The sequence below is a fragment of the Nannobrachium achirus genome (assembly GCF_963921795.1).
Source record: "Nannobrachium achirus genome assembly, chromosome: 5".
NCBI lineage: Eukaryota > Metazoa > Chordata > Actinopteri > Myctophiformes > Myctophidae > Nannobrachium > Nannobrachium achirus.
In genome coordinates this window covers 40,111,477-40,139,405 of record NC_137814.1, presented here as the reverse complement: position 1 = coordinate 40,139,405, position 27,929 = coordinate 40,111,477, and the positions used below count along the sequence as shown (strand labels likewise).

At 42.3% G+C, this 27,929-nt stretch overlaps 1 protein-coding gene across 3 annotated transcripts in view; it reads left to right on the top strand.

The window, feature by feature from the left end:
* gng12a (guanine nucleotide binding protein (G protein), gamma 12a) overlaps positions 1-27,929 on the top strand; it is a 47,834-nt gene continuing 19,905 nt past the window's right edge. For 2 of the 3 annotated variants that reach the window (XM_080726197.1, XM_080726199.1), the window contains exon 1: positions 1-316. The gene's annotated coding sequence lies outside the window, so the exon portion shown is untranslated. Of the gene's footprint in view, positions 317-9,030; positions 9,061-27,929 lie in introns of all 3 variants that reach the window. The other variant, XM_080726198.1, reaches the window with a different exon arrangement.

Sequence of the window (27,929 nt, the reverse complement as noted above, 5' to 3'; positions counted from 1 at the left end):
GAGAGTGAGAGAGAGAGAGCGAGCAGTGGAGTGGAGTCAAAACGAGGAGGAAGGAAAAACTAAGTAAACGACAATTAAAGATTAACAAGACGTCAACCGGTGGCGAGAAGAGAAAGTGGCACGAGTCGGCAGTTTTGAAGTCCATCGTGTGACTGAGTCTGTGAGTGTTGTTTTGTGTAGTAAACAAACGAGGCTAGTGGTTGACATTGCGCTCAGCACGGCAGGTCTCCTCCCAGAAGCTTGTTGACGGATACGGCTCGCCTCTCCGTCCAGACCTGACCTGACTCTACTGTACATTAACCCCGGCCAGCAGCAGGTAAGTCCAGTCCACCATGTGTCCGTCAGTGTACCAGTGAATTTCAACCCCTTTTCACATCAAGGTCCGTTATTGAGCCGCGGACCACCATTTGACCGTCATACCAGAAACCTAGAATATTGTAGTTCGTAACCAATACTTGGTTACGATTTTGTCCTCAATTCCATGCTGTATTGATGTGGACAGACAAAACTGTTGATCAACATAACAATTCTTCTATTCTCTAATTGACTTCTTGTAAATTAAGTAATGCCAGATGTTTAACAATACTTGGGAGTGTACAATTAAACCAAATTTGATTTCATTTAATGCTCAGAGATAAGGGTCCATTTGGTGACCAACTCTCCATCATTTAGCTGGGGACCACCTGGAAACCCCTCAAGGACCACTGGTGGTCCCCGGACAACTGGTTGAAACCCACTGGTCTATAATACCCCCCGGCTCCACCGGGCGCGTCGAGCGTCGCGTCAACGTCAACGCTGGGAACGCTCCCGTTCTAATCAATGAAGGGTGCTCCACTGCCGACGTCAACGTCCGCGTCGGACGCTCAAATTCGCCCCGGTTCATTTTTTGACGGCGTCCGACGCCGGCACGACGCCGTCATCTTGGTGGAGCCCTAGCTATAGGCCTACCTCTGCATTCATTCACAGCTGAACATTAAAATGATTATGCCATCTGAATGAAGCAAACTCCAGTGCTACTGCTGCTGCTGCCAGCGGTACAATGTTCATTCTGACATACTGAACAGTAATGTGGCACCACAAAGGCAACAGCTCTCATCGTATTATGTGTTTCTGAGTGACCATAGCTTAATAAGTAGCCTACGGTACAGCAACAGGTGACAGACCAACCAAGGTTGAATGGTTTTCATAAACAAGTCTGTTGTTTTGCCTTCTATCGAATTCATTTCTTCAGCAATTTCGCAGTAGGCCCCACCTACTATGCCCGCTGTGAAAATAACACTGAGTGAGTGTTTTGTATAGCATTATACAGTACTAATTACATTGTCATAGATCTGTCTATGCAAAGGGTTTTAATATACCACTGCAGAGCAACAATCATGAACCAATTGGACAGATTATGCCCTTTAGTATGATGTTCAAAGGGGAGGCCCGACACAGCAGTGCCTGCCATGTTTACATGAACCATCAACAGCTCTGTCCATCCATGTCCCACTGGCCATTAGAGGGACAGAATACAGACTGGCCATTGATAAGGCCAACTCATTAGTACCCCATTCACTGCCATCAAAGCCTCCTCTTCTACGCCCATTAAGATGAGTGGGCCCACGGCGTTGGGTGATAGGGATTCAACAGCACTTCATCGCTGGATCTCAGTGTTACATAGGAGTCTGGCCTTGTGTAAAGTGCAACAGGTGGTTATTAATAACACTGATATGAGGAGTAGAAAACCTCTTGAGTGAGACCTCCACACTGGCTCAGAGAAAAACACAGATTAATGTACAGTGAAATGTACAGAGTGTTAAAATGGACCAGCAAGGATTTTACCTTGTACTACCAGTCATTAAAGGGATAAGGGAATGTGTCAAAAATAACCTGAAATACAAGTACACACGTTATCTGTCATAGTGTGTGGCTGTGGCCTTCTCAAACCCATTAAGACTTGGGGCCGATTCTACAAATGCCTTCTAAATCAGTAGTTCTCACACTTTCAAGATTTTTCAAAAATGTTCGTGCCGCGCTGCAAGCTTATCAATCTGCTATTTTTGAATAGCCAACAAAATTCACTCACTCGCTCAGTGGAAGTGCTATGCTGCTTAAAATGGTGGTGATGATAACAATGATGAAGCTGTCATGTATACATCTATTCAAGTCTGGTCATAATGAAGGCTGCCCCCCAGACTTGTTCCCTGGAACAAGCATGACTCAGACCACGTCACTAGCAGCAGCACGGATTGCAAAACGGTATTCACATGAATTTGTGTGCTTTTAACAATGTCATAGTTCTTCATCTAAGATATATTTTCTCCTAATTAAATACAATTAGTAGTCGGCAGTGGAGAGGAGCACCTATTGCGACCGTAGGTTGCAGTTTAGTATGTGAACATTCACAGCCTGTCCGTATCTCTGTCTGACACTGTGGTTACCCTCTAACAGAATGGGTTTGCCGCTCTGACTTCACTATGATGTCAGGGGAACCACACTAACAGAATCCCTTTTATGCCCATACATGGAGAATGGAGATCCCTGATGCCAGCAATATTAAGCCCATATCTAACAGGACTTCATATGGGAATGCTCATATATGGAGGCCACTTCGGCCACATACCGCACTAACAGAATCCATGGCCAAGACAGATGACCAAGACAGCCCATATCTGTGTGGCTGGTTCTACAGACAGGGATCTCCATGTTTGGGCATAAAAGGGATTGTATGTATGATGTCAGATGTCATAGACGTCATAGGACTTTCACATGACGAATAACTGTGTAAGCATGTTTTGGGGCATATCTCCATATATGGGTACCAGGGGTCTCCTCCATATATGGGTAACTGGTCCGATATACATCACTGTCCAGATGGCCAAGACAATGTCGCCCTGAGGCGTCTTACTAGTGTCATGGTGACCTCCACAGTGGTGAGATGTTCACCTGGGACCATACGTAACACTAACATTATGTCAAATCAAATCATTCAATGTGGGAAAACTCCATCCACTGAAAATGGGTGGGTGGCAATGGCCCTATATATTTGCAATATTAATTGCAAACGAGCAACATTTTTCAGATCTAGTCTTTTTCCATCAAACATGATCAAAGGGAAACGTTCTGTAATGATGGCCTCTCTAAGAATGTTATGGTATTCGTTGTTGCTTTATTTGGATAGGATGAAGTAGTGAGTCAAAGCAAAAGCTAATTGGAAGGATGTCCCAGAGGTCCCCAGTCAGGAATTGTCCGGTGGGGATGTTTCTTCTAAATATATAGTGTACTGAATACCTACATATATACTGCATACAAGCTCTGTATGAGTGCAACTTGGCTGTAATGGCACTATGGCAGACACAATGCAATAGGATGCAATGCAATGCAATGTACATAACTTAATAGCTGCTAACAGGCGCCTCTGGAATATGCTCATCTCCTTAAGACAGATTTACACCTTGCAGTGCAAAGGTGATGTGCACCCCAAAACACTCGATTTACAAGCTCACAGCGTGTCGCGGATGCGACACGCTGTGGGCTTGCAGATTGGCTATTTTTGCTGTGTGACGCTGTCCCGTCACTCGCGTGACGGAGTGCAAGATAAGCATTAGTTGGGCTGAGAATGCTACTGGACTGGATCTGCAGCCATGTGTCTGTGAGCTCAGATAAACAGCCAGTGTGTCTCTGCACAAGGAAGACGTGATGCAGTAGCTGCTGCTGGGTCGAGCTGTCTGCCAGTCACCTACAGTATGTGTTATTTCCTCTTAAAGTTATGGATTAGCCCTGAGGGTTTTACTCACACCCACACACACACACACACACACACACACACACACACACACACACACACACACACACACACAAACTTCCAGTGCATCACCAGATAATGTTTTCTGGTCCCTATGTGATCATTAACTTAGTGAATGATGACATTTCTATTTTACACACGCACACACACACGCACACGCACACACACACACACACACACACACACACACACACACACACACACACACACACACACACACACACATACTGTATCTCTCGCTGATGCACTCTCTATCCATTAGTGTCTGTAGTAATCATTCAGAGCAGAGGACATGACTGTCAGCCTCTGGCATTAATAGTCACAGATGTGTCTGGCAGAACATAACAAATAACTGACCACCGTTAATCCCTTTGTTGTTATTGTCACAAATACTGGCACACTCCCAGCATCATAAGAACAGTTTAGGATAATTGGAACTGTGAACACTAGCACTGAGAGATATCAATGACATTGACACTTTTTAACAACCCCAGCATCCATATTCTGGTAGAAACAAGCTCACAATGTGGCACAACGCATAAAAACGTCATGCTTTGTGAGATTGCAGGTCATCTATTTTTGTTGAAGAGATTTGGTGTAGATGGGGAAAAAAAGATCCAAGTACAGTTGTAACTCAAGTCTGTTTCTCTACGAATCGAGGGTTTAAGTGGTTAAGCGATATCACACGTGACGTGATGAGTACTTTTGTGGTTTGTGTTGTTGTTGTTGTTGTTGCTGCTGTGTGTATCGAGAGCACAGCTGTGCTGACACTGATGACATCACAGTCCAAGCCATGACAACCAACCCATGATTTGGCAAACAACACTCTTTAAGGAAATGTAAGCCTACATGCTCTGTTCTGTTTTGCTCAAAACCCACCAAAAATGTATTACAGATCAGGAACACACACACACCCTGCCCCCCACCCCAAAGTTGTGTATTGTGACATTTGAAATCTAAGGATAGAGTTGAACACAGAAAAGGAAGTGTGGAAGATAAAGCCGTTCTACCTAAGCTGGCCTCAGGAAGTACTGGCTCTGGTTGCACTTGCGTTATAATCAGGTTCTAATCAACCTCACATGTACGAGTTTACTCAATGCAAGCAGGAAGTGTTGTCCTAGCAACTATCTCAGTTTGGTTCAGAATGAAAGATGGTGGCTCAGCGGCCATAAGAGGGTTTTCCCCCTTAAAATGTGACTGTGGCTCATCAACATCAAAATGTGTTTTTTTTTTTTCACTCACCTATTCCTCTGCCTTCCTCATTCTTGTTTTGTCTCTAATCTACCTTTAGATTCCTCAAGGTCTGGTCATAGATTTAGATTGAAAGATACTGTATATCCTTATGGCAAATATGTAGGCAATCTTTGACATCAAGTAGTATCAGTATAATTAAGCACTGTTAAAAAGAAACATTTTAATAACATCATTGGGCTAGGAGTCACCTATAATGACATAACCAAAATGTTGCACTTTTTGATAAAATGTCAGTCAAAACATCTTTGGTGTCTTTGGCAACTCCTTGCAACTAGTCGCAATTCCTTGCAACAAAACAGTTTTAAGGCCATGTCACCTCCTTGCAACTGAATTGCAACAGTTTGGTTGCGACTAGTTGCATTGGTGTGGACTGTTCTTCCTTAGTGCTTTTTCATGTATTTTCCCCAACAGAATAATATATGCATTTTATATATCTGAAAGAAGCCTGTAAATTATTCCAGGGTGCAAACTGCAAAGTGTCTTGTCTAATCTTGTTCTGCTGGAGTGAACACCCTTCCTTTCACTCAAAGTGAGAAAGTGACATCTCCACCCATTTCAGAAGCTCTTACTCTTATTAAGTGTGCCTGCCATGCAAAGCAATGGCCAAACACTTATTGTAATCCGCCATACTTAATAATCACGCCACAAATTTGGAGCCGTAATAACTGCCGCACAATTTACGCCACCGCCGCAATATATACATCAAAACGTGCGGCTCGGCCGGGAATGGTGTGCTATTACTTTTCTTTCCGATCCGCGTTACCATTGCGACGTAATTCGCAAAAAACGACGCCAAAAAACCCCATTCACTTAGAATGGGGGAAATTTCGGCACGTAATAACTGCCGCACGATTTACGCCACCCCCGCAATATATACATCAAAATGTGCGGCTCGGCCGGGAATGGTGTGCTATTACTTTTCTTTCCGATCCGCGATACGATTGCGATGTAATTCGCAAAAAACGACGCCCAAAAACCCCATTGACTTAGAATGGGGGACTCTGAAAAAAAACTAGAAACTTTGGCGCCACATAACTCTGCCATACTTTTGCCTAGCAACGTGATTTAAACTTTAAAATGCACACACAACTTTGGTCTTTTTCCAGCCAATAGGGATGAGCTGTAATTGATTAAGCCCCGCCCCCACTATAACAGGAAGTGCCCTTTGCCAAACAGGAAGTGCCTCTACATCTCATGAACCGTTTATCGTACAGACTCGCGGCTTGTGTCATAATTTTTTTTTTCTCAATTTTTTTTTTATTCTCAATTTTTTTTTCTCAATTTTTTTTTTCTCAATTTTTTTTTTCTCAAATTTTTTTTTCTCAATTTCTTTTTTCTCAATTTTTTTTTTCAATTTTTTTTTTCTCAATCTTTTTTTCTCAAAAATTTTTTTTTCTCAAAAAAATTTTTTTTTCTAAAATTTTTTTTTTCTCAAAAATTTCTTTTTCTCAAATTTTTTTTTCTAAATTTTTTTTCTCAAATTTTTTTTTCTCAAAAAACTTTTTTCTCAAAAAATTTTTTTTTCTCAAATTTTTTTTTTCTCAAACATTTTTTTTTCTCAAAAATTTTTTTTCTCAATTTTTTTTTTCTCAAAATTTTTTTTCTCAATTTTTTTTTCCTCAACATTTTTTTTCTCAAAATTCTTTTTTCTCAAAAAGTTTTTTTTCTCAATTTTTTTTTCTCTCAATTTCTTTTTTCTCAAAATTTTTTTTTTCTCAATTTTTTTTTTCTCTCACACAAGGTTGCACAGACTTAGCGAGCTGCAGGCACACTTAAAATTTCTTAGAAATTTTCTTTTCTAGTTACTCTTGCTCTTACAACGGATTATTTGCTTTTGCACTAAACTTTCTCACATTTCATTTTAGGGCATTCAAGCTAAGAGACATATAGTTTAATATGTATTATGTAATTTAATTAAAAACATTCCATCTCTGGGACCCCATTGTAGGCTACAGAGTGTTCATTTAACATCAGAGAGAGCGTACAATGGAACACGTTTTGGAACCAAATGGGTCCATTTAATTTGTACACTCATCAGAGTTTTAATACAGAGGGTCCATTTGGTTCCTTCCTAACTATTAATCATTATGTAGGGACCCACTGGAACCCTCTCAAGGACCTCTGGTGGTCCCTGGCTGGACCCAATGTTGAGAACCAGTGGCCTCTAGCAAATTATGGCACCTAATGGAAGATAGTACATTGGTGAGGCTTTCCTGTTGTGCCAACTTCTGCCAAGGCCTGAGTTTGGTATGCATCTGAGGCGGTGCATCCTCAATGCTGATTGGACAGAAAGTAGGAAGCAGATAAGATAGGTGTGTTTAGAGTGTAAACTATGAACAAGGGTGTCGCTCCAGACAGACAGTGATCAGAGGTTAGTTTTGTAACAAGTTGCTACTAACTGTAGAGATTACAAAATGAGAATGGAAGCTGATTGCAAGTCAGTATGCAAGGACTGCTTGACTCCTGGGCTGTAAACAAGAGGTCATCAGACCTTTACCACTTCAGACATTTTAAATGTATTTGCAAACGTGTGTACTGTATGTGTGTATATAATTTTGTTGACTATCAAACCTGCTATATAAACATAGAATATGATCATTATTGTTGTATGGCTGTGGTGCATAACTGAGTAAGACAGATGTGTTTGTTTGATTGATTGATTGATTGATTGATTGATTGAAGACTTTATTAGAAGTTTGCATAGGAAAAGGTGTTGGTGAATAGAATACAGAGATGAAGGAAAACTAAAGAGACAGAAGGAATACACTACTTCAATGACTGGGGTGGTTCCCACAGGTATGTACGGTATACTTAGTTGGCCCCCTCTTTTATCTCTCTACACCAAATCCCTTTGCCAAAAACAGGCGATCTACAAGCTTACAATGCTTTGTGTTGCAACGGATACAGGTCAGGTGGGCACTAAGGGACATATGGGCACCTTAAAGTAAAATTGGCTATTGTGTACAAAATGTAAAAGAAAATGGTCCTGTAAAGTATACTACTGATGTTAACATGCGTGGTACATCATTATCAGACTTAATTTTATCCTTCAACTTCTTGTTTATGCCCCAAAACACTCACATCAAAGTAGATTTAACCATTTATTGCATAAATGGAATACAGTTATTCTAGGCGTTAAAGGGCTCCGCGTTTTGAGATGTTCCCAGAATTTTGTGCATGCTTTTTGAGCATGCTGGGTGGGCGACTCCCATGTCCTGCATAAACTAACACGGTCGCTTCAAGTTTTGTAGCAATTGTAGAAATAATAGACTTTAACTGTCGAATGTTTAAGCATGTAATCATCATGTATACTTACTTTTACTTAAGACCATTTTCACATATTATTTTTTGTAACATTTTGGAGAAATTACATTTTGTTTTACATTGAGATGCCCAGATGTCCCTAGTGCCCACCTTACCTGTTACCGTTGCAACACGTTGTGAACTTTGTCGATCGGCTATTTTCCCCAAATGTCCACCTATTAGGACATGCCCAGAATAGGGATGTAGAGGGATGTAGCAGGGATGCATGTATATTCATGTGGTCAATCATGGACCCATAACATGTAGAGGCAGGGCAGACAGGGGTGTCTTTACAAATAATACGATTGACAAGGTTTGTTCAAGGTTCAAGGCTGCCTTTGTTACACCTTGTCTATGAGTTCAGAAGAGTACGATTAGTGTTTTTCTTCTGAGAAGTGGTTAGGTAATGCCTAGGGTTGTCCTTGGAGGACCTTCTCATCCTTATGTACAGTACTTAAATGTTAATTTATAATTTGCTGCACAACTGGATCACTCAGGGAAAATTGTTGAAAATATATAATAGTTGAAAATATATAATATAGAGTTAGGATGAAGTAATGCTTTTGATGTGCGTTTTTTAAATTAGTTAGTTGATGTTTATCATACTATTTTGAAGTAATATTTAGTATTTTGATACCGAATATAAGAGACGATAAAAAAGCACAATATATTCTCTGCCCAAACAGGTTGCAGCACTGATGTGGTTCAAGTCCCAGGTAGGACAGATTGCAGATTTAAGATTACTATTAGTATTTTGCCATGAACATTGAACAACACAGCAAACAAGCACAATGACACAACCAACCGGCCAGAAAAGAAAGAAATGGTTGTAGTTTTCACATTCATATAGTTTGCTCCACGGACATAACTAACTACAGTAAACTTCAGCACTGCGCAGATACAACAGGCTATAAAAGATAATGCTGGAAATCGTGATAGTGTCTCAAAGTGTATATTTGTGGATTGAAAGAGATGACAGGGAGGAAAATGTGTAAATCTGAGAGATGAGGGGAGTGATGTAAACTAACTTAAGTACAATTTTGAGGTATTTCTTTACTGGAGAATTTCCAATTTTCGGTACTTTTACTATTTCCACTACATCTGAGAGGCAAATATTATACTTTTACGTTTTAGTTACTAGTTAATTTTTAGATTTTGATTATCATTACAAAACATATATTTATCCACTTCAGCCTTTAAGACATTTGAAAATAGCTGATCTACAAGCTCACAGTGTGTTGTGATGCGATGCATTGTGAGCTTGTAGATCTGCTATTTTCAAAGGATCTTTATACATGCGAAAACTTGTGAAATGGACATTCTGCATAATGAGTACCTTTGTACTTTAGGTATGTTTTATACCAATACTTTTGTACCTTTACTCAAGTATATTTTGAATTCCAGACTTTTACAGAGTACATTTCTACATGATGGTATTGATACGTTTACTTAAGTAAAACATTTTAGTACTTTTCCCACCTCTGTGAGGGGGGTGGGGGATGACAATAGGATATATATTATTTATAATAGGCCTGTTGTTCAACGGCACACATTACTACATTACTACTCTATTTGCTTCTGAACCTGCTTCTATTGTGAAAGTAATTCCCTGTGCAGCCTACTGGTATCCAATGTGTGGATATCAGAACATGTTCCCTAAATGCACCTAATTACACAATTCAACATCTATGTTGTATGTGTTTTCCAATATCTCAATATAAGTTATGTGTGTATTTTGTATTTTTAACTATTTTGAAAATATCTGTCATATTGAATCATTTGATGCCACATTGTACACTGAGTGAGGCTAAACTAACACTGAGGATTTTACTGTGTATCTTGATGTGTATCAGTGTCTGGGTCAGCCTATTCTCCAGCTCTAGAAATACTTATTCAGGGTCATTGACCTGGTACTTATGTAGAGTTTACTGGAAGAAAGACATGGACAGGGTTGGTTTACATTTATGGTTCTATTTTGGTAGACATGAAGGCTTGCCAATTTGTCATAGACAGAAAACGGCAGCATGAACATATTTTGAATGTCCCACGTGATGAGCTGGATAGACTTCCAGGTATCCCGGGTGGGAGCTAATTTATAAAAGGTTCCTGTGTTCCAGCATAGCCCTGCCGAACACCAGAAACCTAATATCTCCCTTGGACAAGAGGGGATTCCCCTTTGATGAGCGCTAGTTGTTTGAGTCAAAAGCTCTACAGCATACATGGGCAACTGGCGGCCCGGGGGCCACATGCGGCCCCCACCTTCACTTAATGCGGCCCGCAGGTTAATACCGGAATACTGATATATTATTGATTTCAGCTGTTACAATTCCAAACATGACCTGCTTTAATTCCAGCAGTCTATATTAGTAGCTTAATGACTAGTATAGTAGTAATGTATTTTTATCCAAAGTATTTGTATTTAGGTTCATAAAGTTAACATGAATTGAGTATATAACTAAATGCGTTTGAATTAAATCAAAATGTTACATTTCAGGGTTCCAATTAAAAAATAACAAAAAATAATTCAGGATTCCAATTAAAAAATAACAAAAAATATTTCAGGATTCCAATTCAAAAGAAGCAAAAATAGCCGATCTGACAAAGTAGGACGTAGCAATATGCATTATGGCCCTCTGGAGTGAAGATGGAAATATAGTGGCCCTCGCCATCATCAAAGTTGCCCACCCCTGCTCTACAGCTTTTAGATATATCTCCAATTATAAAACAACTCCCTAAAGTGTAGATGCCGTATTGATTATATACAAGTCTAAATACATGTCATTGTCTTAACAATGACATAATCATAATCATGCATTTTACTGTTGTAAAAGGTTGTTGTGGTTGTCATACATTTGACATTGTGTCCAAACTCATTAAAAGGCTACCAAACTTTTATGAATAACTGTGTCAATGTTAGATTGAAAACATTAGAATTTTGTTCCTAAATATATATTTTCTTTATCCTCGGCTACCTTTCACCAAACTCCTAAATAAATAAATAAATAAATAATAATAATAAAGGTAAAAAAAAATGCATCTTTAAAATCATCTAAAGGAGGACGCTGTTGTCATTGTGTATAATTTCAAACAGATCCTAAGTCTGTAAACAGTTTTATATGAATTAATTTGGTTTGAGAACTTAATGTGGCATCCTAATGATATCATGAGGAGAGGAGGTATTCTCCTCTCCTATCTCCTATAGGGTAGGAGATATTTTTCTGCGTACTGTAGACCACTTGAACCCTAGCGTTCCTATAGTATTCTGCAAAAATAGCCGATCTACATGCTCGAGCTGGGGACTCGAGTATATTCAACAAAAATATGGCTCAATGAAATGATGGGAAAAAGAGCATCACTCAAATCTCATTGACATTAACAGTTGGAAGTTACCGTTTTTAATTCACTTTGTATAATGTGTAGCACACTGTAGGAATTCAAATCAAAACAGAAAAGAAGTCTTTGAGAATAAATTAAACTGGAGGCTGGGATGAAATCCAGTTTAGATGCCTTGAGGTGAAATTCCTCTTTAGGTTCTCACCCTCTGCTTCCTCCCTGTGGTGACAGGGTGAAACTGCAGGTTGTTTAGCAGGCGTGCCACATCAACCCAATAACAACACTTTCCTACTGGGTGTCATTAACCCAAATAGTCTGTGGTATCTCTTTCTCTTTCTCTCTCCCTTGCTCACTCAACTCTCATTTGCATAACTTCTTTCAGTGGTTCCAAATTAGTTTCTTGGTTTCTTCTTCAAACGTTGAGGTAAGCCATACGGTCAGAAGCCATTATAAAATAACACACCACCATATATCCCCCTTTCCCATAGTGCTGCCTCTGTTGTATTTTCATGTCTACTGACACACTACTGTAGGTTAAATCATTTTAAATCAGCTGCCCGGAGAGAACGTGAAGAGCATTTGTCAAAAGGGCCTGTTAACACCTTTTAACTTTTTTTTGTCCCTGTTTAAGTTTATTTATAGTTTTATTTAAGTTTTAACATCACTGGATTTGAAAAAGGCTTTGTTGAAACTTTGGCAGTCAAAAACGTAGACCAAATCATAATCGTGACTCGCTCTAAACTCCATTTTATTTGAATTTGGAAATTGGAAGTTTTTACAAAAGAAATTGTTTAGTAAAGAAATTGACAAAAGAAACAAAGATATAAGTGTGGCTGACATGGGGTGGACGGTGAATATAAGCTGTTGACAATCTGTTAACACTTCTCATTTACTGCACAAGAGTGCTTTGCACACCAAAAGGCCTTAAAGTGGTCCTGGCCCACGGCAGAATAACATTAGTAAATAGCAGTCTTCAAGAGACAAGAAGGTGGCACACACTGGTAGCCAAAGTGCCAATACTTTATTTTTGGACACCCAACGTTTTAGCAGGTAACTGCCTTCTTCAGTGTATGACACTTTCTACAGTGCAGAGTCTAATACTCTTCTACACTCTGAAATAAAGCATAACATGCCAAACATTAATCTTAAAAAAAGATTTTTAATCTAGAAGCGAGGTGTAATATCAGGCGCTTGCCATAAAATATTACAACAATATGCAATACTTGCCACAGCCACACAGTGGTGCACTCCACCCACATTCTGACACCGTCTCATACCTTTGTTATTATCTAACTGAGTAGTATGTGTAGTCTGCAAAACCTTGATTCTGATCTGTAAAGTAACAATAATGAATCAGAGTTTTTGGAAATATTTAAAAGAACTAAATGTTCCCTATAGGTATGTTTCTGTTCTTGTTGTTGTAATGTTCTGCATGTTCTGTCGTGCCTTTGGGATTACACTTTAAAATCAGCCAAATATATTATTTCAAACATGAACTGAAAATGTGCCCACTTGTTTCCATGTTTGTACACTGGTGAAAACCAAATAGAAAATGGCATCAGCAGCCTCATCTCTAGCTTATGTGCAAGTGGTTCATGAGCTCATACAAACACTGCTTTAGAGGTTCAGCAAGAGGGTTCAAAGGTTAGAACTCTGCAGGTTACCATGGCGATGGTTAAGACCTGCTATCTATGTGGATGCTAGACCTGTGTTTCATTGATGAAAGTACTCAATTTTTCACTCTCTGCCTCACACACTTGGACACGCACACACGCACGCACGCACACACACACACACACACACACACACACACACACACACACACACATACACACACAAGCAAACACCATCTGCCATTCTGTCTTTGCCAGGTGGTCTAAAGATAGTCTTTGGTAAACTCATCCATTACTAATTTCCAATTATGCTCCTGGAGTGGTGTGTGTGTGTGTGTGTGTGTGTGTGTGTGTGTGTGTGTGTGTGTGTGTGTGTGTGTGTGTGTGTGTGTGTGTGTGTGTGTGTGTGTGTGTGTGTGTGTGTGTGTGTGTGTGTGTGTGTGTGTGTGTGTGTGTGTGTGCGCACGTTTGCGTGTGTGTGTGTTTTGTCTGTATTTCAATAGTTATTGTACATCAAAGAGTTCCGATTGCGTGTGTGTGTGTGCGCACGTGTGTGCGTGCGTGCGTGCATAGTTACGTATGTACGTACGTACGTGCGTGCATGTGTGCATGCTGTGTGTGTGTGTGTGTGTGTGTGTGTGTGTGTGTGGTTTTGCTCAGCCAACAGTAGGACACTTGTAGCTGTACAAACAGTGTACCATAAAATCACCAATCACCATGGCGTTAGGCAATGAAATCCAATGCTCCCTGTTTGACTTAAAGATGTGGGTGTACATAAAGTATGTTTCAGCGTATTTTTGAAGCTTCAACTGCTTTGCCATAATTGAAAACATTGAAAACGGGGTGCATGTTTAATTAACCTAGCAGTTGCTTACAGGCATTAGCTTTGTTACAGGCACACCACATGTGAGCTTTTTTTCCCATGAAAACCAGGAAAGCATTTGCGTAATTTTAGATTTTTGTGTTGTCTATTAAAAAAATAGCAGAAATGCAAGCTCACAGTGCGTCACTTTGTGCCGTGCTGCGAGCTTGTCCATGTGCTATTTTGAAACAATCTTGAAAATGTGAGAACTACTGATTTAGAAGGCCTGTAGAATCGTCCTCAAGGCTTATCAGATCAGTGACGTGTAAGGCTGTACGTTTGCCCGGGCACTCTGGGTGAAATGCCGGGAAGGCTCTCCCACTGACAGGAAAGACACACCTTTCAGGAGAAATCCACTCTCACTCCGTGCTCTCCTTACCCTTGCCTTACACTGTATTTCATAACACTGCTGACCCAATATGGGCATATCCTGTCAAATGGAGGTAGAGTTCAAGCTGCATTCAACAGACATTCCTGTCAGACAGGTAAAGGAAGCATGTCATTAGATATGACTTCCTTCTTGGCAGAATATGGCAACACAAAACATTGGCTATCACAATAACACGCTGATGTGCTGCCTTGCAGTGTTTACCCTTCAAACTGACAGTGGAATTCTCCCAGAGTGTGCAACAAAGCTATACATTATGACTGAAGGCTCTCGCGATCAGATATATCAGTTCATGCATATTGTATAATGCCCATTCTGTAGTCATTGTGTACTGTAAAGCATGCGTGTGTGTGCGTGTGTGTGTGTGCGCGCGCGTGTGTGTGTGCGCGCGTGTGAGTGTGAGAGGTCAGTGTATCTGTGTCAGTTTGACAAATTATTTAATTTCTTTAGAACAAGTCTTTTACGAGTCTACAGGGAAGTCTTCTGGCCTCACAATGGCCTGTGTGTGTTTCTTCGTCAGTGCTTTGTGGGGCCCCCATGCTTCTGTGTGTGTGTGTGAACAGGGAAATTACAAGTGAACACCTGTGGCTGTGTGCTGTGACTGCCTAGAGGCCGCGTACAAATGTCAGCGTGTGCACATGCGTGTATGTGCATGGATGTGCGTACTGAGTGCACACGCAAATCTTAGCTTGCACATGGCGCTAGCTTTTGTGCACATTTGTGAGAAGCAGTGCCACCTCTTTATGCCCATTTAAATACTTGGGGCCCCAAAGTTGTTGTCCTTTGAATACGTGCTGGGCTTCAGAGCTGAGGACAGACACAGGTGTCCAAGAGATGACACAAATGCAGTCTGTGTCCACTCCTTTACCCCTCCATTAAGTCTTCAAAAATCAGGTGTTACATTCACACCCTGTCAAATTCATTCATGGCCCTGAATGAATTGCCTTTGTGCACCTTTTGATTTATAGTGTGTAATTGATTCTTATGTTGCACAGTGGGAACAACGCCTTCTATTTTGTCCAACAAAAAGGGGGGTTAATGTTATGCACTGGTTCCTTAATCTTCTGTCACCTGTGTTGTGCACCGGTTCCTTCTTCGGTCACCTTAACAACAGGCAACAAGAGAGAGTGCAGATTGTAACTACACATGTATATATTTTCTTCATGCATAACCTATACTTTACTTGTGCTTGTTGTGTATTTGCACTTGCTGTATCTGTAGATAATCTGTACTTGGTCTGTTTTAATTCCTCTCTACATCATATATGTATTTTTTGCAATTAACACTTTGACTGCCAGACCCCCCCGGCCCCCCACCCTGACCAATGCCACCATTAGGTCCCATTCATTCTGCCCCGATTCCAGGGAATATATTGAAAATGATCCGATATTCACATCGGAACAAAAATGGGAGGTTTGGTAAAAGAGGATTTTTTTTTTTACCAAAAAATCTTTGGAGTGATTTCGGTGAGCGGTTTTGGAGATAGGTGCTCGAGAGTGCGCACTGCGCAAACCAGTCAATAACCTCAGAAATCTAGATTCTGAGATATTTGAGTTCAAAGAAAAAAAACTTTAGGAAGCCATAGCGACAAATTGGTAAATGGTAACGGAACACAAGTACCCTTGACAGAAACAATAGCATGCCTACTTTCATTTTCTGCAAAAAAAGTGAAAAAAATATTGTACCATCGTCTAGTTTCAAGGGTGCAAAGTGAAAAAGTATGAAATGACTCAGAAGGTGGAAATTGCCTTACATTTTGATAGAACTATGCACTGTGAATTCACTGTGTTTTTACCTGGTCTAGAAGGTCAGGAAGACAAAAAGTCAGAAAAGCGATGTCAACCTTTTATTTTATGGCAACATCGAACCCTAACCCTGGTGAGTACCTCACACATCCAGCATGAACATATTTATGTTCAACAATATTTACAAATATTTCCCAAAAAAAATCACAAATATGACTTCACAAAAATAAAATATAACTGGATAAAAGTAAAATAAAATAAATGTGCAGCAAGTAAAGAATAAATAAAATAATATAAAAGTCAAAAAAAGGCATTCAACAAGCCAACATTCAGGAGTCAAAGGCACCACAAATCAAGGTCAAAGATGGTACTGTTCACCGTGTGTGTGTGTGTGTGTGTGTGTGTGTGTGTGTGTGTGTGTGTGTGTGTGTGTGTGTGTGTGTGTGTGTGTGTGTGTGTGTGTGTGTGTGTGTGTGTGTGTGTGTGTGTGTGTGTGTGTGTGTGTGTGTGTGTGCGCGTGTGTGTGTACCTCAGGTGCCTCAAAATGGCCTGGTACCTGTTCCTTGCCATTGTTCTGGGAAAGTACGGCATGGCAATGTTTTTTTGACCACTGCATGGCAATCTCCGGCTTGTGAACGATAGCTGTGAGGAAGAGAAGTCCCAGAAAGTTCTTCAGCTCCCCTAGAGTGACATTGGTCCAGGCAGCGAACCTACAGTGTGTATGACCTATGCCTGACTCCTCCGCTCTCGCTATCTCCGCCATCATACTGTCCTCTGCGTTGTCATTGGTCTGGTTGCAGATCGGGCTCCCATCCTTCCTCCATCCAGTCAGACTCCACGGGCCCTGTATATGATAGAAATAAATACAAAATACTAAATGAACGTGCTTCTGTATAATTTGTATGTTCTTTAGCAAAAGCTGTCGCACAAAAGTAGTGAAAACAGCAGATCTACAAGCGAGGCGTTGTGTGCTTGTAGATCGGCTGTTTTCACTAGTCTAAATAATTTCAAATGTATATATGTATATATACGTGGCCACTGAATTCTATAGGCTCTGCTTTGATACAAATTTGATACAGATTTGAGATCGATTTGATAGATTATTATGTCACACACACACACACACACACACACACACACACACACACACACACACACACACACACTGATTGTATTACTAAACTATCTATCTAGGTATACACACACAATAAAAAACTAAACTATAAAGAAATGTATTCTTACTGGAAGAAGTTGGAGGAACTTCATACACCTACTACAAACCATGGATTGACATCTAGACCTACTGCACATACAGTATGAAACAGAGCTGATACCTTTATGTACTATGAGGAAAATAATGCTGCTATTTGTACCCTGTATATATATAAAATGACAATGCGACATAGCTCTGTTTGAACGATGCTGTACCCCCTCCAACTGTATATTTTCAACTGTTTTTTTGTATTTGTGATACTTGCTTTGGCAATGTAAACGTATGTTTTCTCATGCCAATAACGCTCCTTTGAATTGAATTGTATATTACCAAATGCACCCTACGTGGAAAAAAAACAATAGCAGGTCAGGCTTATTGACATCGGTTATTGATTGATTGATTGAAGAATGTATTACAAGCTTGCATTAGAGTAGACCTACAGATTCATGGCTCATTTCCACAGGAACACACTTTATGCATATCATACAGTGGTGTGTTCTAGACTTTTTTTGAGGGCATACGATCAGCTACTATTCGTTTGGCCAGGGCAGACGCTATAGTACATAATCCCTATCAAATACGCTACTTTGAAAGGTTCACGAGGGCAGACGCCGTTCATATTTTATTGTTCCTCCATCACGGAGGTATAGAGGCCGGCGCCTGGCGGCGCCGTGCCTGCGAGGGTGTCCCAAGTCGGACGAGGTGTGGAGGTTAGTCCCCGGTGCTATGGAGGTTCCAGCGACCCCCTGGGCTAATCCTACCTGCCCCTGCCTTTTATTTTCCGACAGCAGACGCCGTATACGTGCGTTATAGGTAGAACACACCACTGATCTCATATAACATTGAAAGACAGACGTAAAGAACAAAGTGAATCGTAGAGAACATACCGGGTTCGCTGATCACAGCTCAGCAGTGCTTCCTACAGGGCGCGGGGAGGAGACCGCACCGATCGGTGGTCTGCCTCGGGCAGCATGCATGTCACCGCCGGAGACTGCGGGCTTGTTGTCCAGAGTTAGACTGTCCACGGGGCATGGCGCGGGGAGAAACCGCCGCGATCGGTGGTCTGCCTTCTGGCCGCCAGATCCAAAATCGAGGCCGTGGATCCTACCAGCCGAGGCCTTCGATGAACCGATCGCCCGTAGGAGCTCTTCTCGCCGCCAGATCCAAAATCGAGGCAGTGGATGTAGCAGCAGAGGCCCTCGCTAGTCGCTGATGAACCGATCGTGGAAGAGCGCCGGCCACCGCCGTTGACTGCGGGCTTGGTGTCCAGAGTCAGACTGTCCACGGGGCATGGCGCGGGGGGGTGTCGCTCTCCATTCCGACATGTCGCCACTCCGCTGACCCGGCGCGGGGAGAGACCACGGGATGCGGGGCATGATTCGGCTGCCTATCTCTCTAAATAATACTAAATCTAATGATTTTATAACTAAATTCTCTGCTGCTTCTGATTCTCGCTCTTTCTCTCAATATATCTCTCTCTCCCTCTGATTGCTGTGTCCGGTGAAGTCACTGAACTCTTGTTGTGTGTATAATGGGCCTCTAGACCCTTGTTTCTGGGGGGAACCGGCCAACCAGCATGCTTGAATTTGGTCAAATGAGCGTGTGATGTCATGCAGGGGCGTCAATTGGGTATGGCAGGGGTATGCAGCTGCCATACCTTGACAGGGGGAAATAATAAAAATGTACTTTTCATCGTGCCTGTTGCTAAGGTATGGCAACATGACTGGTGTCTTCACCAGACACCAGTCATGTTGCCATACCTTAGCTTGTTCTGAACTGACGCCACTGAATTGTCATGCATGACGACCGTCCCATCGTCCAAAAGGGCTGTATCTTGGTTACCGCATAGATCCAACACTGTACTACTGTAATATGAAAAAAAAGGGTCGGGCGGTATATCCCTCCCTACTTTTTAATTGGCAAGATTGCGCAGGAAGTGGCGGGCGGTATATCCCTCCCGTGGCAGTCAAACTGTTAAGTGCAATTTTGTAGCTTAATTCATTTCATTTATATATTTTGTAAAAAAAAAACATTTTCACCCAGTGCCAATTGCCTAAACTGTAATCCTGGGCACTACTCTCCCCCTGCCAACCTGGGGAGAGTCCTGATATGAACTGAGCTCATGCTTCCTTCAATGCATGAGGAGTGACAGGCCGCTTCTTATCACCTGACAGAGGGGAGTTTCCCTGGTAGACCTTAGCATGTGGAAGGAACACATTATTCCAACCAGTTCCTTTCCCCTCCATCAGGCTGACCAGGGGGAGGAAGTATAGAGACCAGGATTACTGTAAGTTTTTTGTGAGGGTACCTACCCTAGGGGACACAGGGAGACAATGCAAACTCCACACAGAAAGGCCCTTTCGCCAACCCCACCTAGGGAATGGGCACTGATGACGGGCACTGATGACGTGGAGGAGAGAATCTAACCCAAGACCTTCTAGTGGGGCAGCAGCGCTACCGATTAAGCCACCGTGCCCCCATCAAAGGAATTATTTTCATGGCTGCTTTCAGCATTTGTCCAACCAGCTTTTGTTTTATGTACATGGCTGGTAGAGTGTTGTACCGTCTACTGCAGTGGTTTTCAACCAGTGGTCCCTGAGGGGATTCCAGGTGGTCGCCAGCTAAATGATGGAGAGTTGGTAACCAAATGGACACTTATTATAGATCTATAACTCTTGAGAGTGTGTGTAAACAAGTTGATCTTGACCTCGTGACACCAGAGTTGACCTGTTTGTTCCGAGAAGGATGATGGGGAAAGAGGATGAATATACGAGAGGGAAGGAGGAGGGAGGGGTGATATTCAGAGGAAAATCAGGCCTGCCTGGCTGCATGTAGAGGAAGTGGCCTCAGTTTGACCCAACACGTCAGCCTCTCCTTCCAACCATGTCCCTTTGAAATGCCTTCGATGGATGAGGTCACAATGGTAGAGAGAGAGAGAGAGAGAGAGAGAGAGGCACCGGCCAGTCATCTGGACACTAATTCATACAAGTCTGCTGTGTACACGTGCATGTATGCGTGTTCATTTATTTGTACCGGTACATGTCATCCGGTCATACTTCTGTTTTAACTTCATAACCCATCTGTATGTTTGATTCTACAGTTTGATTCTCTCTCTCTCTCTCTCTCTCTCTCTCTCTCTCTCTCTCTCTCTCTCTCTCTCTCTCTCTCTCTCTCTCTCTCTCTGCCCCTTTTTACTTGAGAGATATTCTGCTTTTGTCTCATAACATTTGTATATTATGATGATTATGCACTTAGATGATTGATCTTGGAATGCCTTTATCCGTGCACCCCGGGAAAGCATATTCCACTGTCCTTCTCTGCTGTCTGTCTCCTGTTGTTGGAGCTGTGTGGAACACAAGCTCCCTATACGTGGCCGTGTGTGTAGGTATGTGGGTGGGTATGTGGGTATGTGGGTGGGTGGGTCTGTATGTAGCCTGTATGTAGTAACCCTGGGTGACCAGAGAGGTGCTGTTGAGTCTAGCCTGCCCTGAGCATCAACTGCAATACACACACACACACACACACACACACACACACACACACACACACACACACACACACACACACACACACACACACACACACAGCTCCACTTCGAACAGAGGTTCGATTTTTTTTACTATCTGAGAAACAAAAACAAAAGTGAAGTTGGAATGATGGGCATTTCCTTCTCTCTTCCAGTGAATGTAAACAGTGCCGGACATCATAAAAGGTGACATGAGGGTTATTTTCCTTTATGTGATGATTATTTTATTTTCATTAATTTGAACTTCCCATGTTCAGATGAATGGTCCTGGATGCTGATCTCAGCATGAGAACTGGATGAAATGGTATTTTGCAGATCTTTTATGATTTGTACCAGATGGGGCTGGCAAAGTGCACACGATCACACAAATGTCCTTAACTCTTAACTGCCTGTGATTATTTGGTACCTTACCCAAAACTGCCTAAATTATCTGAGACAAAGGTTACCAACTCCATAATCGAAGACAGAGTATCACTTCATTTTGATTTTCTAAATACATTATTTAGAGTAGACCTAGGACACAAGACCTGGCAACCAGCAGCATTCTGGGTCTCCAGAAACTATTGTGGGAAGTTGACCACTTAAACCATATTAATTATATACTTAGTTGGCCACCTCCTTTTTTCTCTTGTACACCAAATCTGTTAGCTGAAAATAGCAGATCTACAAGCTTGTAGATCAGCTATTCTTGCAGAATGACATTCCCAGAATAGAGGGTATGCATGTGACATCATCATACCCGGAAGTTGTACGGGAATGCCTACTGAGTGGCAAACAACTACTTTCTGGCCTTGACATCCAAACAGAAAAGTCATAATCTGATTGCATTAAACAATGTTACATTCAACTCACTTTGCCACTCACTTTGCCACTCGATTTGCCACTCGATATGCCATTCACTTTATGCATGCGCATACCCTCTATACTCTATAGGGACACTAGGGTTCATGTGGTTCAAGATTGCTGGTGTAGGGGTGTCAGACCGCCATTCCGAAACACCGCCATTCCGAACATTGACTAGGGTTAGGGTTAGGGTTAGGGTTAGGGGTAGGGGTAGGGGTAGGGTTAGGGTTAGTTAGGGTTAGGGTTAGGGTTAGGGGTAGGGTTAGGGTTAGAAGTCAATGTTCGGAATGGCGGTGTTTCGGAATGGCGGGGTGTAACCGGTGTAGGTTACAGTAGTTTACACTAAACATGACCATGTCTTCAGTCATATTCAAGGGCCTAGAGTGAAAAATTAAACTAACTCCAGTCACTTTCAGTTCACCACAGCAACCAGATTATAGTACTTGTCCAACTTTATTCTTTACATAGTAACCCAAAGGTTTGCCAGACTACTTCGCACAGGCTTCATCTGGAATTTTCTTGCATTTTGCTAAGTGATATGTTGTTGACATCATTTATGTCAACAACGTAGTGAATTAATTTTCCACTTTACTTGAATGGGAAAATGCAAAAATGGCAACCACACTTGCAATTTCCCAGAATTGCATCTTTCTAGTTGTGGGCTCGCTTAATAAGTTCTATTTATTTGCATGAAATAGAACTACACCTATATAAGATATCATCAAAGCAAGACAACTCTGCCCAAAGTAACATGAATTCATGAATTAATTAAATAAATATTTATTAGTCAGATATGTAAACAACATGAGGTACAATCAGACATTTAGGCTAAAAGGATAACACGGGGACTTGTTTCCATTGTGTATGTATAATGTATTCACATTAGCTCACAATAAACAGATACATAACAAACTGAAATGACTCTGGACAGCCCCGGTGTCCTTGACACTAAGTTCAACATTTCCCAGTGTTGTCATCAGTTTGCCGTCATCCACCCTAACATCAGTTTGTCATTGCCCGTCCCTGCTTTGTTCCACAACCTGTCATAAAGGCCTCATAAATCTATGCTGCAGGCCTATGGAATGGCAGCACAGAGTCTCTGCTAACGTAGTTCACTGTGGGAACGTAATCTCCACCTGATAGCGTGACTAGTTTTCCTGATAGCAACCCTTAAATTATCACTAGCAGCTATTAACGTGAAGATTGGTTTCCCTATTTGCACTGGTGACAAACCCCCAGATAACACAGCGGCAGTTGTAACTATATATCCTCTAGTTCATCTTTGTGTATATTTTAAGTGTGTGTGTGTGTGTGTGTGTGCATGCGTGTGTATGTGTGATAGAGAAAGTTCCCTACTACCTCGAATAGTTCACAATAAAAACACAAGCGTTAATGTATCCATTTGTAACTGTAGAGTGTATAACTGACACATTGTAAGTGACTCTAGATGAGAACATTAGCTAAACATGTCAAACTGTTGTTTTCAGTGTATTAGGTCGCCCATGCCATTGCGTGCATGTGAGAGTGATTCTTGTGTTGCCAGAAGCCAAAGTTGATAAGGACTTTTTTTGTAGGATCTGTATTAATTTAAAATTGATGCAAATTGATCCATAATGGTCAATTCTTGCACTCTGCAGTTAACTTCCCTTGGTGTTTTCACAGAATCAAATGCAATCTGTCAAGTAGCTGCCTAGTTGCTTGAGTTACCATGACCATTGCGTATTAGGCTACAGTCTCAAACGCTTGTCTGGGAAATGTTGAATCTGAAACCAGTAGCTGCAGTGCATCGTGGGTGGCTTCTGCTCCAAATGGATGAATAGAGGCTGGCGCGTGTGGTGCTGCTTGTAGGTCTAATAACTTTTCCTAGTAACCCCCCGACCTCACCCAACCCCACCCCCAAACCCCACAACACACACACACCACACCCACTCATGTACCCTGCAGGCTTACTTCTGATACCCACTTTACTGTGATCCTTTTATAAGTGCCACCCTCTGTGCCAACACCCCGTTCATACAGAATAGCCAGATAATGCATACGGGCCTGTAAGAAACACTGACTTTTGGAGGAAGACACCGAACCGGATACCCGCCTCAGCCAAGCAACCCTTTGACCTGCAAGGATAAAGGGCTGCAGTCTGTAGACAAATTAATCTCACCCCGACTGACACACAGGGGTGCACGTCACTTCTCATATATCCAGTTGATTTAACGATGCGGTCACGTTGCTGTCGCACTACATTTATGGAGGGTCTATTGCACTGCAGGGCGCGTCAGTGAGTTGCTTGTACACATGGAGTTGGACGCAGGCATGTGTTATGTCGTACATGTACAAACAGTCGCATGCACGCAAGCACACACACACACACACACACACACACACACACACACACACACACACACACACACACACACACACACACACACACACACACACACACACACACACACACACACACACACAGGTGGAATGGGAAAAAACACGTGCCCCAGATTTGTGTTTTAAATAATCACTCTGGCCCGGTTTACAGGATTAGCAGCTGACTTACGGCATCTCATTTTACCGACAGTGTAATATGGCTTTGCTGTGATAAGATAAAAGACATTGCATACATGGAGCCCCGTATTAGCATTCAATTAGCGTTGCATTAAAACTGTATTTTCAAGCAGTATTTTGAGTAACTTATGATGATGTTTGTTTACTTAAATGTTAAAAAAACAGAGATGTAACTATTGTTATTGGTGTGAGTTTTTGCAGAGTTGCAGAGCACACTGAACAGCAAAAGTGGAACTTTGCAGGTTTAATGATGGGACTGCACGTCATTCACTCGTGCAAGCTAGTTTTATACTTCTGCTTGCGTCCTCTCCTGATCTGTCACTTCCCCAACACACACACACACACACACACACACACACACACACACACACACACACACACACACACACACACATAATCATGTCTAATCAAAACTATACTTGTGCCCAACCGCACCCTAAACCAGTGGTTCTCAACCTGTGGGTCAGGACCCCCAGGGGGGTCCCCAGATTATTTTGGGAGGTCCCCGGATGATTAACTTAATGTGCAACATTGTTTTTTCACTCAACAGTAAACAAACCAACATACAGTTTAAGTGTATAGAGGGTATCTGCACATTTCTAAAGTGACAATTTAAGCACTTATTAATACCAATGCAATTTTTAATACCAATGTTTAATACAAATGAAACATTGGTCAAAAATAGATGTGCGAGGCGTTGTGAGCATGTAGATCTGCTAGTTTCACAAAAGAACTCTTAGAGCTCGTCAGGGTTGGGGGGTCCCCGGTTAAAATCTGATTATTTTGCGGATCGCGGCCTGAAAAGGTTTAGAACCACTGTTCTAAACCTAACCCAGCCCGACTTTAATAACCAGTAAGACTCCCTATCTCCACAAATAGGGCAAAAATTTGTTTTTCCAAAATCTTCCTGATCCATGTTGATGACATGAGTGTAGACATGCTGTGTAGTGATTTTCGTGATTTTAGGGCAAAAACTGTAGGAGCAGTGTCCAAAAATGTGTTTTAAAAATCGGCCTCATGGTGGCGCTAGAAGAGGGCCATGTGAGAAATGAGGGGTGGGGTGTCCGCGTTGCCTTGGCGGACGAATAGGTACCGGCCCCGGCTCTCCCGGACCCTCCTAGCCCGAGTTACGGCATTTTATGTGAGCTGCAGTGGAGGGGGTCCTCCACTGGGGGCGCCACCACTTTTGCATCCGTTCTGGAGCACCAGGAGTCGGTGGTCCCCGGGAATTCCCCGTGAGCAGCCCCGTTGGGGTGGTCATTTGGTCATTTTTGCACATTTGGTCATTTTTTACATCTGGGGGTCCCCCAGGGACCTGGGGGTCCCTGGAGCTCCGTGGGTCCTTGGAGGTTGTAGTTTGGCAGCCAAGGAGCGTGTGTGCAAAATTTGGCATGGATCGGGGCAACGGTTGCGGAGATATGAGCAGGGCAATAGTGTGACGTGTGAGGTGTGACAGACAGACGGACAGACTGACTCACTCACTCACTCACAGTTTGTGCAGGTTTTGATAGTAAGTGCGACCTACGGTCGCAATCAGGGGATATCTTAAAAAGTCCTGGAATAAATTCCTTACCAAAACATTTCTTCACCAATGTGTTCGTAAAGGTGTCTAGTAACACATCTCACAAAGACTGAAATTCAGTTTCCCTAGGAAAATCTTTGACAGCTAGGGTAATTCTGGGTCTCATTCACTCACTATACACTATACTATAGGGGAAAAAATCACTCCCAAAAAATATGCTTTAAGTGGGATGTGAGGGGTCTAACTAGGTCTTTTTAATTATTCTGAATCCATTGAAAGCATTTGTTTTGCACAAAAAAAAACATTCATTGGGCTAAAAACAGCCCATAGAATAATGGTTTAGTGATGAGTCATCACTTTTCACAGTGGTATGGGGGTCCATTTCTAGCCCAAGGAATGTTTTTGGTGCAAAACAAATGCTTGCAATGGATTCAGAATAATTAAAAACACCTAGTTAGACCCCTCACATCCCACTTAAAGCATATTTTTTGGGAGTCATTTTTGAGCGGTGGTAGACCGCTCCATAGCATGGCCGTGTGTGTATCCGTGTATCCGTGTATCCGTGTATGTATGTGTGTATGTAGCCTAATACCACTGGTGGCCAGAGAGGGTGCTGCTGAGTCTAGCCTGAGCATCAACTGCAATAGGCCTACACACACTCTCTCTCACGCACTCACGCACGCACGCACGCACGCACGCACGCACGCACGCACGCACGCACGCATGCACGCACACCCCTGGGTGAGCAACACACACACACACACACACACACACACACACACACACACACACACACACACACACACACACACACACACACACACACACACACACACACACACACACCCTCTCTCAAACACACACACACACACACACACACACACACACACACACAGTAGTGCTGTTGCGTAGCCTCCACAACCACCGCTCAGTTCACACGGGTGTGATTTTTTCTCCTAGTATAGTGTATAGTGAGTGAATGAGACCCAGAATTACCCTAGCTGTCAAAGATTTTCCTAGGGAAACTGAATTTCAGTCTTTGTGAGATGTGTTACTATAGACACCTTTACAAACACATTGGTGAAGAAATGTTTTGGTAAGGAATTTATTCCAGGATTTGACACTATTTCTAAAGATATCCCCTGACTATAACCTCAGAATCCCTGAACTCAACCCTAAAATGAACCCCAACCTTAACTCCTCCTAAGCCCTAAATGAAAAACGAACCCCTTAAATTCACAATCGTAGAACTGTCTGTAACGCTAATAATAAACGCTAATAAACGGTCTGCACAACGTGGAGGTGTCAAATCCTACGTGAGGGCTTTTGGTTCACTGTAACTGTATAGTGAGACATGTACACACACACACACACACACACACACACACACACACACACACACACACAAATATTCCGTACACAGACACAAACAGACGTACATACTGTTCAGCTCTTGCTCCAATCAAGTTCACCTTCCCTAGCCCACTAATCCTATTTCCTGTGGACCTGGATAACAAGCTCTCATTTTACGACCTTTCGTTTGCTGTCTGATGCACCGCGTGACGTCCGAGCCGTCATCTATTAATTATTCCACCCGTGCACACTGTTCACGTGTTCTTTTTTTCCCTCCACACCCCTGCCAACACAGCCCTGCCTAAATTATTCCATCCATGTACCCCCCCACACCTCACCCCAAGAGACGCAAGCACACACACACACACACACACACACACACACACACACACACACACACACACACACACACACACACACACTCTTTATCTTTATCTTCGCAGTCCAGCTACAGATGGAAAGAAGTGAAAGCCGTGGGCTGACTAACATGCACGCACACACACACACACACACATGCATGCATGCATGCACGCAAGTGCACACAAGTGCGCACACACACACACGCATACACAAGCAAGCCCTTCAGCCTTGCGAATCCCACCTACTGCTAGGGGGTCCTTCATGTGAGGAG